General features: G+C 42.9%; 1 pseudogene; it reads right to left on the reverse strand.

Annotated features, from left to right (window-relative positions):
• Nucleotides 1–4045: 4045 nt before the first annotated feature.
• On the reverse strand, nt 4046–7535 carry LOC144286349 (tubulin alpha-1A chain-like; annotated as a pseudogene).
• Between the last annotated feature and the right edge of the window lie 13599 nt (nt 7536–21134).

The following is a 21134-nucleotide window of genomic DNA, read 5'->3' on the forward strand; positions in this document are numbered from 1 at the left end:
CGTCCTCTGCACCTTGCTACTTCCCAAAGGAGAGGTGACAGAGATTGACGAAGCAAACTCAAACAGGTCCAACTGTAAGCCTAGTGTCTGTACTGGCCACTTTGCATATGCAATGCTTACAGGGATCCTGCAAAGCCTGTCTTATTTTATTCCCTTAACAGATGAGAAGGCAAAAACTTTCAGAAAGTTTCAGCAAACTGCCATGAGATAGCTGCGATCCGGACCTAGGTCCATCCAACTCCAAATCCTGGGATCTTTTGACCACCCTATTAATCCTCATGGACATAGGTCTGCCCCTCTCCCCCACCTCTCTGCCCCCTCCGACCTACCCCTTCCCACCCTGCGGCTGATTCAAGGGAGCTTAGAAACAGGGCTGGGAACCAGACCTGGCACCAACACACAGAGGGAGTTTAGGGGGATCAGTGCCTCTCTACCAGCTATGGTGAGAAATGATGGATTCCAGGCCACAGCTAAGAACAGGTTTCATTTATGGAGTGGCTTGTATGCCCTGGATGAGGGAGGGTTTGGACTAAGGAGAAAACATGCATTTGTTGCCTCTGGCCTAGTTATTGTGCTCGCTCAGCTTCAGTGGTCCCATCTGTAAAGCATGGTCAACTAACCATCCCCGAAGGCAATTAACCCTGCAGATGCACAGGCAGAGGGGAGGAGGTGGTTTCTGGACAGGAGCAGCTCAAGAGGCAAGTGTGTTTGGTCCAAAGCCAAAATCATTCAAGCACCAAGCAGCTAAAGGAAGTTCACACGAGACAATACAAGCTCATCTTGCACGCTCGCCTTCCAGAGCCCGCTCTCCTCGCCTCTCAGTTCTAGAAGATCCGGGAATGTTATATGTCAGTTTCTTGTCTGTTTCTCTTTGCCTAGATAGGAACCAATTTGCCTCATTTCAGTTGTTGGATCATATTATGTGATTCCCAGTTTAAGTTCACTACATCCATTTAGGAAAGCATTTTAGAATAATGAAATATGTTTTTAAGTAAGTGTTTTAAAAATCAGTCTCCCTCTTCTTGCAGGAGGCAAGAGATCTCAGCCGGATGTTCTGACTTGTTTGGTTTCGCCCTTGATCTCAGCACAGCAGGCTGCCTTGAGTCGTGACTCCCCATCGCATCATCCACCCATGTATTGGTTAATTCCCTCGTTAGCTAAAATGTATTTATCTATTTATTTAACAATCACCAAGTCATTGAGTGTGTTGGTTGCTTGGGAAACACGGTCATAGATGAGCAAAAAATAGACACTGCCCTTCTCCTTGTGGAATTTAAATCTAGTGGAGAAAGAAATTAATCACATACTATACACACACACACACACACACACACACACACACAATAAGAAATCAGGATAAGGCCTTAGAAGGAACAATCCATGGTGCTTTAAGAGCAGATAACAGAAGGATCTGACCCAGATGGAGAAAGTGATCCAAAGAATGAGGATGGAAAAAAATATATACATATAAAAAAGAAAAAGTTTTTAAAATTAAAGAATAAAAATAAAAAATAAAGAATGAGGATGGAATGAAGGCTCTGGGACAAGAGGTTGGGAGTGGTGGCAGTGGGAGAAGGTACATGCTCTAGAAAATCAGAGGAGAGCAGATAGGAGGTTATCACAGAACTCCTGGAGAATGGTGACATTTCCTTGGATGAGGCTAGTGGCTACAGGGTGGAGAACAATGCTATTACAGGGGCGCCTGGGTGCCTCAGTGGTTGAGCATCTACCTTTGGCTCAGGGCATGATCCCAGGGTCCTGGGATTGAGTCCCACATGAGGCTTCCCTCAGGGAGCCTGTTTCTCCCTCTGCCTGTGTCTCTGCCTCTCTCTCTGTGTGTCCCTCATGAATAAATAAATTAAAAAAGAAAAATAACAATGCTATTACAGCCGTATCGTTGACTGAAGGGTGACAGGAGGTACAAGGATAAATGGTTGGCTTTGGATTTGGGGAAATAGATGTTCTCACTGCTCCCTTGACTGTGCTCAGAACCAGGCCACAGTGAATCTCACATCCTTTCTGTTCCAGAAAATGCCAGGCCCCATACTAGATTCAACATAGACAAAACAGGCAAGGCTCCCACACTAGTGTGGAGATGGACCTTCCTTTCCAGGCTGACCCATCTGCAGCCCCATCTGCAGCCACTGTCTCAGCCCCTTTGGCTGATGTGACCTTGCTGTCACCATCCGTTCTGTCCCAGTTTCCAGCAGCTCCTCACACATTGCACAAATCCCTATCTCAGCCACTCGTCTTGGGCCTGCATCTGATGACTGTATTTGGCCTTTCTGGTGTCAATCCTTGCACACTGTTAGTTCAGACTCTGTTCTTCCTCTGGTTCATCGCACTATCCCTGCAGGGCAGGCTTCTATAATTAAGACAAATGTAAGAGAGCAATTAAAATCCTTGTGACACAGAGCATGAGGGTGTCAGTTTTTGGTTTTGTTTTGAGGCGGAGAACAATAAATGTGAGAGAATATAACAATTATCTACATGACCCAAGATTGCCAGAAAGCAAGAATAGAAAGTGTTTGATTCTTCTGTGAAGTCACCACTGTAAAGACAGGTAGATTTTCTCGTGAAGGAATATTTACAAGGTTCTAGACAAGGACCAAGCTTGAGTCCCCACTTAGTTGTTGACTTAAATAAATAATATCAGAGAATTTACATAATCTGTCTGGATTTGGTTTCTTTCCCCTGTAAAACAGAAAACAAAATCTATCCCACAGGGTCATGATGAGGTCCAAATAGAATTATGGCAACCACAAGCCACTGCACCCAGTGGGTCTTGTTACTGCCATCGGATCTGTGGGCTCATTTTAAAGTGTCTGTCCTCATGTTCACCTTCTTCAGACATATTTCCTCTGCCCTCTGTTCAAAGGCAGAAGACTTGTTCAGAAGCTTAACACACACTGTCTCTTCTCTCTCATCCAGAGGAGAAGGGAGTGAGGCATTCCAGTCCCAGAATTTCAGCCCAGTGGGCTCTCCCTGACAAGACCCCCCAACCCTATCCATTTTTTTCGGTCAGTGAATACTTAATGTGGATCAATTTTGTGGGTGGCCACCATTTGGGTGCTAGAGGTACAGATTTTTTTAAAGAGACCATGCTTTAAGGGGCACCTGGGTGGCTCAGTCAGTTAAGCATCTGTCCTCAGCTCAGGCCATGATCTTGAGGTCCTGGGATCAAGCCCCAAGTCAGGCTCCCTGCTCAGTTGAGAGCCTGCTTCTCCCTTTCCCTCTGTCCCTCCCCCTGCTTGTGTTCTCTCTCTCTCTCTCTCTCTCTCTCTCTCTCTCTCTCTCATAAATAAAATCTTTTAAAAAAAACTTTTTAGAGGCACCTGGGTGGCTCAGTGGTCGAGTGTCTGCCTTTGGCTCGGGTCATGATCTCAGGGTCCTGGTATCATGATGGGCTCCCCGCAGGGAACCTGCTTCTCCCTCTGCCTATGTCTCTGCCTCTCTCTGTGTCTTTCATGAATAAATAAATAAAATCTTTTTTAAAAATGTTTTTAATAAAGTTAAAAAAAAAAGAGCACACTTTAAGAAGCCCATGGTCAGGGAAAATAGGTCAACAAGCAAGTATAATGATAAGACATGCACCTTAAGATAAGTCAGGTGGGTGTTTAACATAAATGGCAACCATGAAGATTTATCCAGAATCCAAGAGAGACAGAAGAGGCAAAACCTGAATAGGGCAGGGGACAAATGCAGTCCACCTGTGATATTCATGGGGATCAGGAGCAGGAAAGAGATGATGACAGGAGGGCTTTCTTTTTTTTTTTTTTTTTTTTTTTTCCAGGAGGGCTTTCTTGAAATCAAAACCATGTTGGAAAATAGAGAGAGAGAATCGTCCGTTAGGCTCCTCTCTGAGTGTTTTCCTGTCAGGTCAGGGTATTTTTTGTTACAGAGGAATCAAACTCTCTTGGATTGGAAAGTGAGACAATTCACTCACGCATATTGTTTTATTTGTTTTATTTTTTTTTTAAGACAGGGAATACTTTATTCAAACCCATCAGAGAAATGGACAGCTTGGGTCTATAACAAAGCATTGTGTTTTAAAGCATAGGTCAGTAATTGTATATGAGAGTATACACTGCTGAGCACAGAGCACAGAGCACAACTTTTCAATGTTCAAAACAGAATAAGCTTCCCTATAAAAGCAGCACCTTTGTGACATTTTTAACTTTAGTATTCCTCTCCTTCTTCTTCACCCTCTCCTTTAACAGAATCCACACCAACCTCCTCATAATCCTTCTCCAGGGCAGCCATGTCCTCACGGGCCTCAGAAAACTCTCCTTCCTTCATGCCCTCACCCACATACCAGTGAACAAAGGCACGCTTGGCATACATCAGGTCAAACTTGTGGTCCAGGAGAGCCCAGGCCTCAGCAATGGCTGTGGTGTTGCTCAGCATACACACAGCTCACTGTACTTTGGCCAGGTCTCCACCGGGTACCACAGTGGGAGGCTGGTAGTTAATGCCTACTTTGAAGCCAGTGGGGCACCAGTCCACAAACTGGATGGTATGCTTGGTCTTGATGGTGGCAATGGCAGCATTGACATCTTTGGGAACCACGTGGCCACGGTACAACAGGCAGCAAGCCATGTATTTACCATGGCGAGGGTCACATTTCACCATCTGGTTGGCTGGCTCAAAGCATGCATTGGTGATCTCTGCTACAGAAAGCTGTTCATGGTAGGCTTTCTCAGCAGAGATGACAGGGGCATATGTGGCCAGAGGGAAGTGGATGCAGGGATAGGGCACCAGGTTGGTCTGGAACTCCGTCAGATCCACATTCACGGCTCCATCAAATCTGAGGGAAGCAGTGATGGAGGACACAATCTGACCTATCAACCTGCTTAGATTAGTGTAGGTTGGGCACTCAATATCGAGGTTTCTACAACAGATGTCATAGATGGCCTCGTTGTCTACCATGAAGGCACAATCAGAGTGCTCCAGGGTGGTGTGGGTGGTGAGGATGGAGTTGTAGGGTCTACTACAGCTGCGGACACCTGGAGGGCAGGGTATATGGAGAACTCTAGCTTGGACTTCTTGCCATAATCGACAGAGAGACGTTCCATCAGCAGGGAGGTGAACCCAGAACCGGCTCCCCCTCCAAAGCTGTGGAAACCAAGAAGGTCTGAAGACCCGTGCACTGGTCAGCCAGTTTCCAAATTCGGTCTAAGACAAGGTCAGTGATCTCCTTGCCAATGGCGTAGTGCCCTCGGGCATAGTTATTGGCAGCATCTTCCTTGCCTGTGATGAGCTGCTCAGGGTGGAAGAGCTGGCAGTAGGTGCCAGTGCGAACTTCATCAGTGACTGTGGGCTCCAGGTCTATAAACACTGCCCTGGGCACGTGCTTGCCAGTGCCCGTCTCACTGAAGAAGGTGTTGAAGGAGTCATCTCCTCCCCCAATGGTCTTGTCACTTGGCATCTGGCCATCGGGCTGAACGCCGTGTTCCAGGCAATAGAGCTCCCAGCAGGTATTGCTGGTCTAGACACCTGCCTGGCCAACGTGGATCAAGATACACTCACGCATGGTTGCTGCTTGGCGGCTGCCGGGCAGATGGTGGAGAAGAGGAGAGGTTGTTGCTTCTTACAGCGCGACTCTTAGGCGGTTGATGTAAGAGAACCTACGCATATTGTGTTTTTTTTTAAGATTTATTTTTTTTTTTTTTTATTTATGATAGACATAGAGAGAGAGAGAGAGGCAGAGACACAGGCAGAGGGAGAGGCAGGCTCCATGCCGGGAGCCTGACGCGGGACTCGATCCCGGGACTCCAGGATCGCACCCTGGGCCAAAGGCAGGCGCAAAACCGCTGAGCCACCCAGGGATCCCCCCCTATGCATATTGTTTTAAAAGCACATTGCAATCAAACCCATGACCTGGTAAAAGCCTCCAATGAGTTGTCTTCTTTTCTTTATCCTTTTGTTTCCCCCTTTTACAGTAATGGACAAACATGATATATATACCACCCACACTGACAAACTTGAGCAGAGCAACTTTGAGGAAAGCAAATATTTTTTGCAATAATTACACACACGCAATAATCAAGAGACAAAGGAACTAGCAAACTCTTCAAGTTACATTCAAACCCTCATCCCTGTCATTTACTTGAAAATACTAAATACCTTAAGGGCAAATCACTGAAGTGGCTGAGCAATCTCTACTGCAATATTTAATGAAGCTTATAAATCCTGAAATCCTTCTGGGACCATTGCTGGATGGCAATGGAACAGTGTTGGGGGTTTCTGAAATTGCGGGTGCTTAATTATGTCTAACAAAGTCGATTATCAATAAAGTGTGCATCCATGTCTGAACTTAATTTGTCTCTGCCTCTGTCACTCAGGGTGTCCAAGAATCTGTCTGAACAGGGTTGGCAAATCTTTCCTATCAAAGTCCAGATTTTTATGTTGTTTTTTTTTTTTATATTTTATGATTTGCTAGCCACAATGTCTTTGTCATGATGATCCAGCTCAGTCATGGTAGGATGATAGCAGTCATAGGTAACCATAGAGGTGCCTGGCTGGCTCAGTCAATAGAGCATATAACCCTTGATCTCAGGGTCATGAGTTCAAGCCCTACACTGGGCATAGAGATTACTTAAAATAAAATATTTAAGGGGTGCCTGGGTGGCTCAGTCAGTTAAGCGTCTGCCTTTGGCTCAGGTCATGATCTCAGGGTCCTGGGATCGAGCCGAGTTCTCCCTCTCCCTTTGCCCTTCCCCCCAACCCCTACTCATACTCTCTTTCTCTGTGACTTAAAAAAATAAGATCTTTAAAACAAAGCAAAACAAAAAACAAACCAAAAAAATAAGCAGGTCCATGTTCCAACAAAACTTTGTTTATGGACACAAAAATTCAAATTTCATATAATTTTAATGTGTCATGAAATATTATTCTGCTTCTGATTCTCTTTATACCATTAAAAATATGCAAAAACTATTCTTAGGCCATAGCAGTCTGGAAACAGGCAGCTGGGTGAACTTAGACTGCAGTGATAGTTTGCCCATCTCTGATTTTTGAGTGATGGATTGTACTATGTTGCAACAGTTCAAAGAACATAAATTCTGGGGCACCTGAGTGGTGCAGTCGGTTAACTCTCTGACTCTTGGGTTTGGCTCATGTCATGATCTCAGGGTCATGAGATCAAACCCCTTGATTTGATCTCGACCCCAAAGCCGAGAGTCTGCCTGAGATTCTCTCTCCCTCTGGCCCTGCCTCTGCTCTCTCTCTCTCTCCCAAATAAACCAATAAAAATAAAATCTTTTAAAAAAAGGAGGGGGTGGCACCTGGGTGGCTCAGTCAGTTAAGTGTTTGTCTTTGGCTCAGGTCATGATCCCAGGAATCCCACATGAGGCTCCCTGCTCAGTGGGGAGTCTGCTTCTCCCTCTGCCCCACTCCTATCTCGTTCTCTCTCTCTGTCTCTCTCTCTCTCTCTCATGCTCCCTTGCACTCATGCTTTCTCCCTCAAATAAATAGAAATAAAATCTTTAAAAAATAAATAAATAAATCCTGCCTTTCTGCAGTCCTTACACTTGGGCAGCCAGATGAAATCATTACCCTCCTTCAGTCTCCATTTCTTCTCTCTAAAATAAAGATAATCAGAGGAAACTGGTGAGAATGAAATGAGGTTATGTAGGTAACAGAAGTTCCAGGAAAGTCCGGAGAGGTGAGCTCAAAATTGAGTGCATCCTATGCCAGCTCTTCTTTCCCTTACTTTCTAACTATCTTTCTACTGTGTTCTTCATTTCTTTCTCTTCCTTTGTATTTAATCTTACCTTGTAGCTACTGCTTCAATAATGAAGTATGAAAATGGATTTGCTCCCAACACAGGGAAAACCAGCACCTTCCCTTGTCGACTTGAGTGCTCCCAGCCTGACCCTTTCCCTCGAGACATCAGTGCCTGGGCTGGCCCCTGGGGGGCTGGGTATCAGCTCCCATTAAATATCAGGGAAAGACTAATGAGGCCACAACTGATTCATCAAGCTGGGTCCTATCTCCCTGTGAAGGCATCCCATTAGGGACACAAGGTCTCTTTGAGAGGATTTGCAGTAGCAGCAAATGTCAGGGGCAATTATGTGTGTCTCATCTTTCTTAAAAGAACTGCCACCCACTCCCCCCCCCCACCTCAACCTCCCTCTAGCTCCCTAAGGTTTGCAATAATCACAGCTACCAATCACAACACCGTAGTCAGAACATCCTCTCCCAAGCTCAGTGTGTCCTACAGACTGGATGGAGGTGGGAGGCATCCTTCCGTATCATGGAAGGAAAAAGTGAACAATGAGACCCTAGATGAAGTGGGGGCAGGGAGGAGGGGTGGCTTGAGATTCCTGAGAGCTGGAGAATGGAATCAAATTGGGTCTTCAGAACCACCAAAACTTGATCCTTTCCAACTGTGAAAATATCCAGAAGTTATTTTACAAAGGCATGCTCTGAACATACTGCTTCTTAAGGAATGGGATCAGAAGTCCTCCCGCATCAAATACTTTCTATCAGATCTTTAGAATACCCGAGGAAGTCTATTCCCACTAGCCAAGACTCCACAGTCAAACAGGTGTCAGGAGGAGTAGCTGAGGGATGCCTGGGTGGCTCAGCAGTTGAGCATCTGCCTTCATTCAGCTCAGGGAGTGATCCCAGAATCCGGGATCGAATCCCACATCAGGCTCACTGCAAGGAGTCTGCTTCTCCTTCTGCCTATCTCTCTCTCTCTCTCTGTGTGTGTGTGTGTGTGTGTCTCATGAATAAGTAAATAAATCTTTTTTTTTTTTTTGAAAAAAGATTTAGCTGAGTTGTATTAGGGACAATGATTAGGAGTCATTAAAATTAGGCTTTAGAATTAGGAGTCAGTCAATGTCCACTCTGTCCACTCTGCCACTTACTGGGCTTGTGGATGCTGAATTTACTTAAACCAAATAACCAATAAGACAGCAGCTTTTCAGCTGCTGGGTTTTCCTGTTAGTATTTCTTCCAGAAAAAGTCCTTCTGATGTAAAGTTCTCTCCAAAGGTTTATGCCTTCAGTGAGATTCTTTTTTTAAGATTTTATTTATTTGTTCATGAGAGACACAGAGAGAGAGAGGCAAAGACACAGGCAGAGGGAGAAGCAGGCTCCCTGCATGGAGCCCGACATAGGACTTGTTCCCCGGACTCCAGGATCATGCCCTGGGCCAAAGGCAGGAGCTAAACCACTGAGCCACATAGGGATCCCCCTTCAGTGAGATTCTTAATTCCTCCGTGCAAGGAGCCTGCTTCTGCCTCTGTCTGTGTCTCTTCCACTCTCTCTCAGTCTGTGTCTCTCATGAATAAATAAATCTTAAAAAAAAAAAAAGAAAGAAATTCTTAATGGCAGGGAGTACCACATATCCCTCATTATCCCCAGCAACTACCCAGGTGCCTGGACCCAGCAAAGTGCTCAAAAGGACCAAAGTCTATCTAATGACTTAAGAGTTTTGGAAAAGGGAACAGAGAAACAAGAGGGAATGAAATTATTAATGAAATAGTTCAAGATAATTTCCAGAGAGAAGTTTCCATTGAGTACCCAGAACAAGGGATGCAGAAAGCCACATACCAAGGATGTCATTATAACCCTATTTTACTAAAAATAAAGAATTAGATTCCAAAAGATTCCAAAGGAAAATATTTTTTTCCAAGTTATCTTGACAGTAAAGAGAATTTTAATATTATCCAATCTCTCAGTAACAATAGTATATGTCAGAAGAACAATGCCCTAAAATTCTAAGGGAGTTAATTTTCAAACTTAGGTAGACATTTTCATACATCCACATTCTTTTAAAAATTATCTGATACACTTTATTTTAGGAAGTTATTTGAGAATGTGCTAAAGCAAAACAAGGGACCAAGCCAGGAAAATGGAAGATGTGGAACCAGGAAACACAGGTATAACAACCAAGAGAGCAGGAGAATCCTTGATTCCAGATGGGAGCAGAAGGAAGGAAGCAGACACCTGATCTAATGGCACAGCCTGGGGTAGGGGTAGGGTAGGGTAAACATAAAGAAAAGCAATGCAAGAAATTAAATGTTATCAAAATACACCATTTCTTTTTGTAGTAAATAATATTTACTTATTTATGATAATAAAAATACCATTTAACTGAAAATAACAAAATTGCCATATTAGAAGGATTAAATAGGAAAGGGGAGACTGGTGCAATAGACATAAGTCCTCATTTGTTATAGCAGGAAGAAAACAGAATATCTAAAGATGATAGTTCATGAAACTGTAGCATGAGCATATTACTTAGAGGTCTAGAAGTAACTACCAGGAGGAAGGACTAAGGGGATTCAAAATGCCAGCTTCTAAAAAAATTTTTTTAAAAATGTCAGCTTCTAAGAAGTAGGATTGAGGTTTAGCAGAAGGGAGACAGGGAGCATCTTTTCACTGTAAATCTTTTGGTACCACTTGATTTCTTTATTTTTTTAAAGATTTATTTATTTATTTGAGGGAGAAAGAGCATGCACACAGAAGAGGAGAGGCGCAGAGGGAGAGGGAGAATGTCAAGCCAACTCCACGCTGAGCGCTGAGCTCCACACGGGGCTTGATCCCACAACCCCAAGATCACAACCTGAACTGAAATCAAGAGTTAGACACCAAACTGACTGAGTCACCCAAGCGCCCTGGTATCACTTCATTTCTTAACCATGCATATCATTGCTTTCACAAAATTTTTAAAATCTGAATAAAGCAATTAACCTGATGGACAAAGACTAGAGGAGGAGCACAAATCACCTTATGTACTGGGGGCTTTGGGTAATTGTTTTCCTTCTCTTTGTTACATTTTGTTGTCATGGTAAAATTGTATATATCTATACAGATATACATATATGTTTATATGTTATATACATTATATATTATATAACTACTATTACATACTATATCTTTTTATATCTATCTTATGTTTATTTATTTATACATTAGGCCTAATTTCAACACATGCTATAACATGAAAATGTTTAAATTATTATAAAGAGGATTCTGGAAAGCTGGTAGCAATGGGATCATAATTTCTCAATGATCTCCAAATCAAAAGAAGAAGAAGCAACTAGATAACAAAACCAAAACTGCGCCACATTTACACCAAAATGTGACAAGATAGGGCAGCCTGGATGGCTCAGCAGTTTAGCGCCGTCTTCAACCCAGGGAGTGATCCTAGAGACCAGGGATTGAGTCCCATGTCGGGCTCCCTGCATGGAGCCTGCTTCTCCCTCTGCCTGTATCTCTGCCTCAGTCTCTCTCTCTCTCTCTCCCTCTCTCTCTCATGAATAAATAAATAAAATCTTAAAAAACAAAACAAAAAAAATGTAACAAGGTATACTCATGAACCCCAATATACAAATGAATGGGAACCAACCACAAGAGCCACAAGACCATCACTATCAGCATTATTGGTCTCTTCTGTGGGGAGAAGCGACCCAGGAGCACCTGAGAGCAGGAGACCCTGACACAGGCCACAGGTGTTCTCTAGGAAACACAGAGGGCCAATCTCAAAGCAGCAGCTGCAGTGGGGAAGGGTCTGGCCCTCTCCCAGCCTGGGTGAGCAGAGGTTCTGCAGGAAAGAGCAAGGGCTCACTTCTATCATGGGGCCCCACACGGAGGGGCTCGGCACACCAGAAAGCATGTTCATAAAACAAAATGAAGCCATGACTGGCTCCAATCAAGTTCAAATACATTTTTCAAACAACAATGCATAAAAGAACATTACAGATCAGAATTAGAAAGACTCAGAAGTGAGGTGACAAAACCCAGGGAAGAACAGAAAAGGGAAGAAAAGCACTGTTTTGGAAATGAAGACTAGACCAGAGAGAACACAAGATCAGATAGACACAACATGGTTCTTGAGAGAAATAGAAGGTGAAATGGTGGTGGGGTGAGGGAGCTGGGGGGAGTAAAATAAAAAGAAATAAAGAATGGATAAAAAAGGGAGACTGACAAATACTAATGACAGGCAAAGAATATCAGAGAGTAGAGCTCCTGAAGAAGAAAACCCACGGAAGGGAACAGAACAGATACTGCAAAGGATAATTCAAGAACACGTTCCTCAGTTGCTATGTTGTACACGTGACACTAATAGAACACTGTATGTCAACTACACTGGAATTATAATTAATTAATTCAAATATTAAAACACATAATAGAAACAAAGAAAACTTCCTGAAATTTAAAAAAAAAAAATTCAAACCCTCACATTGAAAGAGGAGACCTCACACCTGAGAATACCTACCCAGAACAACCAGCTCCGACACATTCTGACAACTGGATTTTTAAAGAAAAAAAGAAAAACTCCTTTAACCATCTGGAAAATAAGAGCATGTGACTTCCTAAGAAAAAGCAATTGAGACTATTATCAGAATTGTCCAACAGCAACACTATATGCCAAAAGGCAAAGGCATATTTAGGATACACAAGGAATAGAAATAGGAAGCCAAGATTTTATACCTAGCAAAAGTGGAAAAGGCTGTTTGTTCTCAAACTCAGGAACATCCACGTGAGAGCTGAAATGGGCCCCCAGACCCCAGACGGGGTGGGCCAGGGGAGCCAGAAGAAAGAGACAGGCTGCTCCAGATGGGCAGGTGCAGGGTTAATAAGCAAGGGAACTTACTTCCCAGGCTGGTCTAGGGCAACTGCAAGACAAGTAGATCTCCACCTCCACCCACCATAATCTGAAAAGCTTCTGTGGAGGCTTTCATGGGATTGGACCACATATATTGTCCAGATTCCAACGGATTGCTATCTCAAGGCTGCACACTTCAAGGGCAGGGGTCAGGGTGAGAGGAGCCTCCGATTGCCCCAGCCAGCTCACAGGTTCACCAGTGGTCACATCCTTTCAATGGCCTCTTCCAAAAAAAACTTAGACAAACCTTACCAACATGCAACAAAGTCACTGCCCCACCTCCAGTTCTGTCTACTGAAAATGTTGAGACCCAGAAACCAGCTTCAGTAGCAATGAGCCATCACTAGCAACCAGAGTGCATGGTCCTGAAATAGAATTCTCATTCAAAGAAAGCGGTGAGTCTCAGAGCAGTGATGTTCCTTCCAGGTCTGGAGCAAAATGAACGTGAAACATCCTGTCATACCAAATAGCGATGAAACAATTTTAAAAACCACTAGAGCAAACAACAACAACAAAAAACCACTAGAGCATGTCTAAAAATTCTAAAAAACAAAAAATCAGAAAAAAAAAAAAACAGGAGAGCTTGTCTAAAGGACTCAGAAAGAAACTTGAAGAAGCTTCCACTGACCTGAGACAATAAATGCAATGAATTAAAACCCATCAAATATATTTAAATCCATAGGTTTGTAAATATATTTTTTTTAAAAAAATGGAAACCATCGGAGGATAGTTAGGAAATTAACTTGTCTTGAAAACTGGTCAGTAGAGGGAAATAATCAGCATTTATCCTGCCATTCCTATATGACTGGTTACCAACACTTGGTAACCAAATGATAAATGAGCGTATCTCTCTATAAAAGTATTCCAACTAATAAATGAAAAAGAAACGATGGAATTAGAGTATTACCATTTTGCAACCTTAATGAACTTAACGCATCCAAAGAAAGACCAGCAGGGATATGCTTGACTCTACCACAAGCATCCCACCCACAAAGCCCAGACTGCAGAACTCTGCCAGTCAAATGGTTGGAATTCTTCAACAGATAAATTGTGAAGGAAAGAAAGAGGACGAATAAGGAATTTACAGATTGAAAGACACTTATAAGAACTATCACATTTTTTTATGCCAATATTGTCCGGGAGCACACATTTGCATAACAGAATGAAAAAAAGCAAAGTGGCTACTACGCAAATCAGGAGAGTGGGGTTTGGATGGGGACAGTGCACATGGAGGGGTCCCCGGAGCAGGGCCAGAATTCGATTTCTTGATCTGAGCAGTGTTGATGTTATAATAAGTCATTGAGCCATGCTTTTGTTATGTGTGGCTTTTTGTATCTGTGTTTTCTTTCTCAATAAAAAATTATGATATGCTTAAGTAAAGACAGTCAGTTGGGGATTTTCACACAGGGTCGATGAGGGTATGAACTGATAAAGGTTTTTGTAAGGCAATTTAACCATATCTATCTATATTTCAAATTAATACTGGTCCCATGTGCTTCACAGGGTCAGAAGAAAATAAGATAATGAATGTGGCTCTGCATGGATAAATGTGAAGGTCTATAGAAATACCAGATAAAGAGGAACTCCGGCTAACTGAGCACCTGCTGAATGTCAGGGACAGGGCTATGGGAGGCGCTTTCAACACATCCTCTCACTGAACCCTTTACACATCTCTGCGAGATAATTATCATCGTTTCCAATGTGACAAAAAAGGCTCAGAGGGGTTCAGTGACTTACCCAGAGTCACTTAGCCAACAAGCGAGAGAACTTTTCGCTTCAGAAATTAGTACTCCAGAGTAAGAGAACAAGGAGACACCAGCATCTACCGTGTCAATGTATCAAACAATGAAGAAGGATGAAACCCAAGGCTTTTACTGAACACAATGCAATGTTCTTAGTGACATATAAAAGCGAGAAGCCCAGAGGCCTTGCATGAGAAGTTATCCTTTGCAGAAAGTGCAACAGTGTAAAATTCATTAGTATCTTTTCAGCAATATCATACATATTTTTTTTTACAATATCTGCTTTAAGGATTAAGTGGTTCTGCAATTTTCAAATGCATGAACACATAGATAGGTCTTTGGAGGGACTCGAAGTAATTCCACTCAACAGACAACTAAGTGAATGCCCAGCTGAAGATTCAGGGCATCCTCTGTATTGATGGACTTACCAGCCCCGTAACCACTGAGCACCCTTCCTGATCCCTCCTGAGACAGGTCTGCATCCCATCCTGGCGGCCACTGAGCCACAGGCAGAAATTTGGCCTTTAGGCCTCTGGATGTGAGCACCAGGAAGAATTCTGGCAAGAGGAGGAGAAGCCAAAAAGAGAGAGAATTCACAAACACGAATGTGGGTCATGTAGGTTCCCAAGGGAAAGACCATTCGTTCCAAAGGCCACTCTGAGAGCAGAAAGAGCACTGAACTCAGAGTCAGGACACCTGGGGGCCTGATTGCCATTTACTGGATTTGTGACCTCAGATCAAGTCATTTAACATTTCTGAAACTGAGCCTTCCCGGGGTATAAAAGGGTTAATAGCACCTGCCCTGCCTACCTCTGGAGGCAGCTCTAGCATCACATGAGGAAATAAGTATAACTGGCATTTATTTGTTCAATGCTTGCCATGTGCCGGACCATGGGGCATGGCTTTGTTGCTGTAGTGCCTCCTAATTCTCCACCAAGCTCTGGAGTGGCTCTGCTGTTCTCTCTTTTTTATAGGGCAAGAATCTGAGGCTTGGAGAGTGTCAAAGATTTGGGCTATTTAAAAGCAAGTTGACTGACTCTGTGCTCTTAACTATGACACCGTACTGCCTCCTGGAGCACATCCCCAAGAAGGCCCCATGTCTTTAAAACTGTGCAACAGGGCACCTGAGTGGCTCAGTCAGTTAAGCATCTGCCTTCAGCTCAGGTCAGGATCCCAGGGTCCTGGAATCAAGCCCTGCATTTGGCTACCTGCTCAGTGGTGAGTCTGCTTCTCCCTCTGCCTCTCTCTCTCTGTGATCTCTCTCACTCTCACTCTCTCTCAAATAAATAAAATATTTTTTAAAAATCCATAGCTAACATTTAAAAAAATAATAATAGCAGTAATACAACTTATCAAGACCTTACTCTTGCTGGACTCAATGCTAAAGTGCCATATGAACATCATAAGCAAGTTATCCAAAACTTAGAAATAAAACAAAATGATTGCTTCATGCCCTTTAAAAGTCATGTTAGGGCACTAAGAAGAGTCACTGCAGTGTCCATTCTCAGCAAACATAAGGGATGACTGAGGCAGAGCGATCCAAGAGGAGGGAGAGGTCCGCGGGAGTCCCAAGAGCTTCTCGGAGGACCCAGGGTGCCACCTAAAGAGAAGCAGTTAGGGAATGCACAGGGCATCTTCTTCATAAGAGGTTGGGGATTCCACAGAGCATGGAGGAGAAGTGGCATGAGGTGGCTGGAGGGGCAGGGGGGAGGAACTCCTCCTGTCTTCCAAACTCAATTTCAACATGGCCTCCTTGGGGACCCATTAGATCTGGTCAAGCTCCCCCCACTCCCTCCATGTTCCCAAAGCACTCTGCCCTTCCACTTTGATCACACTGGTTGAACTGGTAATTACCTAACATGGGACTTTCCCTTCATGAGGGTGGGGACTGTATCTATCTAGGACTACTAGGAATCCAGGGTGAACAACAGAACACCTGACACACGCAGTCTCTCAACTGAGATATCCTAGGGGTTGGGAGGGGTTGGGGAAGGTAGGAGATGGATGATCTGAAAATCTAGATGAAGGTACCATAGGAGGAAGGAATTATGTTGGAAGAAGCAAGGGTTTGAGGAAAATAGCATATAAAATAACAGTATACCATCTTACTGGGAATTTTATTTCACTTTACTATGCCAAGCCCATGTATGCTCTGACGGGGAGGCAGGACCTACAATGAGGGAATTTTATCACTGCTTGGCTGTCAATGAGAAAATGCATTTGCCGGCTGCTGGCTGATTCAAAGTTTCACGGTTTATTCTCAACTCATCATCTATTTTAAAAACTACTGACTTGAGCTTCGCCTCCAGCTATCTATATATAGTTCATCTCTCCTTATGCCTCAGGATTCCCTCTTAAGCTCTACTTTACAATTTAACCTCTAAAATAGTCCCAATTCCAAATATTCTGACCTGCTGTCTATATAAACCATCAAAATACCTTAGAAGTTTCATCATTTCTAATTTCATATTATACCTCTAAGATGGCTTCTCATATCTGAGAGAGGCACAAAAATCCTTAGCCAATCCATGTATCTTGATTTGGGATTCTGGAAATATGCTTTTGGTCACATTTCCCCTTTGTTCTCTCTATAATCAAGTCAGACTTTTTTAAGCTTATAAAATTATGTATCTAATATGTGGAGAAAGCATTGAACTAGATGTTGAGTTACAAAGATGAATAAAGTAATAACAGGAGAAAAATGTGTTAACAAATACAGTCAGGAAGGAGGGAGGGGAGACTACTTTCTCTGAGGAACTAGAATTAACTTCTCTTAGACACAATGTGAATTATGTAACTTTTGCTCCTTTTCCAATGGATGAAATCAAAATACAGCACAAGCAAACTCAAATGATAGCTATCATTTTTCACTCATTACTCAATATCTAGTGGTAAGATTTTTATCATTGCCTGTCAAAGAGAAAGAGGGAAGTGATTCTCTCATTTACTGTCGGTGGGAATGTCATTGTCATAGATACTTTAGACCAGAATTTCTATCAAAATTTTTAATCAAAAATTTAAATGTGGGGACACCTGGGTAGCTCAGTCAGTTAAGCATCTGCCTTTGGCTCAGGTCATGATTCCAGGGTCTAGTCCCACATTGGACTCCCTGCTCAGTGGAGAGTCTGCTTCTTCCTCTCCCTCTGCCTGCTGCTCCCCCTACTTGTGCTCTTTCTGTCTTTCTCTCTCTCTCTCTCTCTCTGTCAAATAAAATCTCTAAAAAATATTTTTTAATGTGTTTAGCCGGCAATTCTACTTCAGGTATCTCTCGTGGAGAAATACACATGTATACAAAGAGACCTATATAAGGAAGCTACTTGCAGCATTGCTTACAATACTAAGACAGGAAACTACCCAAGTGCTTTTCAGTAAGACATACTATGCAAAAGTTACAAAGAATGAGCTAAGTCCATCCTATCACATCTGTCAGATAAGTGAAATTAAATGAAAATAGTTGGAGAGTATTAAAATCTGAGACCACTGGAGCACCTGGGTGGTTCAGTCAGTTAAGCATCTGCCTTCAGCTCAGGTCATGATCTCAGTCCCACATCAGGCTCTCTGCTCAGTGGGGAGTCTGCTTCTCCCTCTTCCTCTCCCCCTGCTTATGCTTGCTCTCTCTCTCAAATAAATAAAATCTTTAAAAAAGAAAGAAAAGTGGTGCTGAGCCATAGTCTGAAAAAAAGGTTTTGTTTCTTGCATCTGAACACAAATAATTCGATGACAAAAATAAAAACAAAAAACCTACTAGGAAGATACACATCCAACTATTTATTAATAGAGGTCCCCTCAGATATGAAGGGAAAAGACTTTCAATTTTTCTTGAAGTACATTTTTTCCAAAAAACATATTTGAGTATTTAAGCTAAAAATTGAAAAAAAAAATTACAGTTCAACTTTAGTAACCATACATGGCCTACACATTTGGATTCCAATTTCTCCAGTCTTACACCTCCATTTTTCCAGACCCTGATTCATTTATCTTTTTTCTCTTCACTGTGTGTTTTGGAAAACCACTTCAAACCTTCCATAAAAAGACCATATAAACAAAGAAACAAATGCAACAAAGGGTATAGGTACCATGATAGAAGTCCATCCTGCTAGATGCGCAGTGTTTGAAAGGGAGAAAAAGAAAAGGCGAGGAGGAAGCATCCGCAAGAACAAAGGTATGGGGGAGAAATTTCAAGTAGCTCAAGATTTCTGGAGCACCAGGTAAATGAGAAAGCTGGAGAGACGGGAAGAGGCCAGATAGATAATGGGCCTCTCTACCAAATGAAGGAGCTTGAGTATCATCTTGTCCATGACTGTGGTCACAATGGATTATAATGGCAGCAGCTAACATTCATTGACAGCTTGCTCTGGGCCAGGTGCTGGTCTAGCCTGATAACTGGTCCTGCAAGGCAGCTCAATTATTATATCTTTTCTGTAGATGGGGAAAGGAAAGGATTTGGGAGAGATGAGCTGTAGGATTTTAAGCAAGAGTAGTACGTTGAGATTTGTATTTTTAAAACACATCTCTATACATACTCAAATATTTACAGATGAAGTGATACATCTTGGCTTGGCTTCAAAATTACCAGAGAGTGTGTAGGTGGGGACATAAAGATTTCCAGGAGCTGATTATTGCCAAAGCTGGGTGATCCCTCCAAAGAGGTTTATTATATTAGTATCTCTCCTTTTGAATATGTTTGAAGTTTTCCATAATAAATGTTTTTTTAAATAAAATCTCTGGCTGCAATGTGAACATCCAACTGAAAAGCGTGAAGCAGGAGGTAATGACACCCAGCCAGGGGATTAACAGATGAGGGCTGATTAGAGCTGGGGAAGCAGCAGGATAAAGAAAAAAGGACTTTTTGCAAGAAAAATAAAATGGCTTAGTAACTAGTCCTTGTGGTGAGGAGAGAGAGAGAAAAATCTCAGGTTTCAAGTCAGTCTCAGGTACCTTGTTGAAATGACTAGGTTAATGGAGGAGCTGTTAACGTGACAGGGAATGCGAAGACAAGTTTGGGATAGTGGAGGGAAGGGTGTGGAAATGTGTTCAGTTTGGGATGTGCCAGGTTTGCTGTGGCAATAGGTTAGACCTCCAAACTGATGGCCTTGAGTATATATTCCCAAAATAAACATATTTGTTTATAGATGACCCATACGATCTTTAGTATAAATACATTTTGCACAGCGTGGGAGTTGTACTATTTCCTTCCCGCCATCTATTAGGGCTGTATACTGTTAGAGTAAGCACACCCTACTTTGAGAATCAGTGATCAATTTAAGGATGATGGCTTTAGAGACTGGGATGTTCAACCTCTCCAAAACTCAATTTATTTCCCTGTAAAAAGGAAGTCTCAGGGCGCCTCGGTGGCTTAGTCCAACTCTTAGTTTTGGGTCGGGTCATGACCTCTGGGTTGTGAGATCTAGTGCTGAGTCTTCAGGCTCTGTGCTCAGCTGGGAGTCTGCTTGAGGATTCCCTCTCTCCCTTTCCCTCTGCCCCTCCCACTGCTCACACTCCCTTTCTCCCTAAAATAAAATCTTTTTTAAAAAGCTGCAACTAGGGACACCTAGTCCCTAGTTGGGACACCTGGGTGGCTCAGCGGTTTAGCACCTGCCTTCAGCCCAGGGCATGATTCTGGAGTCCCAGGATCAAGTCCCACATCAGGCTCCCTGCATGGAGCCTGCTTCTCTCTCTGCCTGTGTCTCTGCCTCTCTCTGTGTCTCTTATGAATAAATAAAATCTTTTAAAAAGTTGCAACTATAAAAAAAAAAGTATCCCTTTCCTTAGAGGGACAATGAGAATTTCATGAGATTACATGCATATACTGATGTCAGCAAAAGTACAGTGTCAAAGGCTCAGAAATGCTATTTCCACTCCACATCCTACCTTCTCCCCACACCTCTTGCCCCAGCCCCCATTTCCTCAGGAGAATGGCAGGAGAGACAATGCTTGTGTCTCACGTGATTTTTCTTTGTGATGAATTTGGAAATGCATAAAATGGGATGCCTAGTAGCCTGAGCTAGCTGGTTGCAAGCGTGGTAGGCACTTCCTTTCATGCGCATTTGCTAGTTTCCATCCCATCCTCTAGCTGAAGTGCAGAAATGCTGGTCACAAGCCCTGCAGTAGGTCACCACATTCTGTGCAGACTTGATAAGGGCTCCATAGCCTCACCAGAGACTTACATATGCACACTTACATCTGGAAAGACTTCTCATCTGTAATTTGTTCAGACAATAACAAGAATTTCAACAGATTAATAATTCTTTAGATCACTATTAGTGGGGATAGGGGAGAGATGAGTGGGATACACCAAAGATTTCAGTTTGTCATCACTCCAAATAAACCTGAGTATATCCTGTGAGGCTCTGGACGGCAAAATATCACATCACAGCTCAAGATGCCCCCCCAATCCCAAAACAGACAGGAGCCACATTCATGCTATCGTAGCAAGTGCCAAGAGAGAACTGTAAATGAGATCATGACTGTGGCTCTCAACTCCTCGAGGACTTAGCTTAGCACTAGCTACACAAAGCAATGAGAATCTGACTCAAATTCCCAACTCCCATCGAGGGTAAATAAACATTCAAAGACAAGACACAGGTTTGGTAGCCTGTCTGTAGAGCAAACAGCACATTTATCTATCTTAGAGATCAGAACTGGGAATTCTTTGCTCTGCCCCTCGCAGAGTATAAAAATGATCTAGAGGTGTTAAAAAGTAGTTAAAATTTCAACTCCTACTTCCATCATTTTCTCTAGAATGATTAATTCCTGTAAATCCTTATA

This window comes from Canis aureus, chromosome 16 (genome assembly GCF_053574225.1).
Source record: "Canis aureus isolate CA01 chromosome 16, VMU_Caureus_v.1.0, whole genome shotgun sequence".
NCBI lineage: Eukaryota > Metazoa > Chordata > Mammalia > Carnivora > Canidae > Canis > Canis aureus.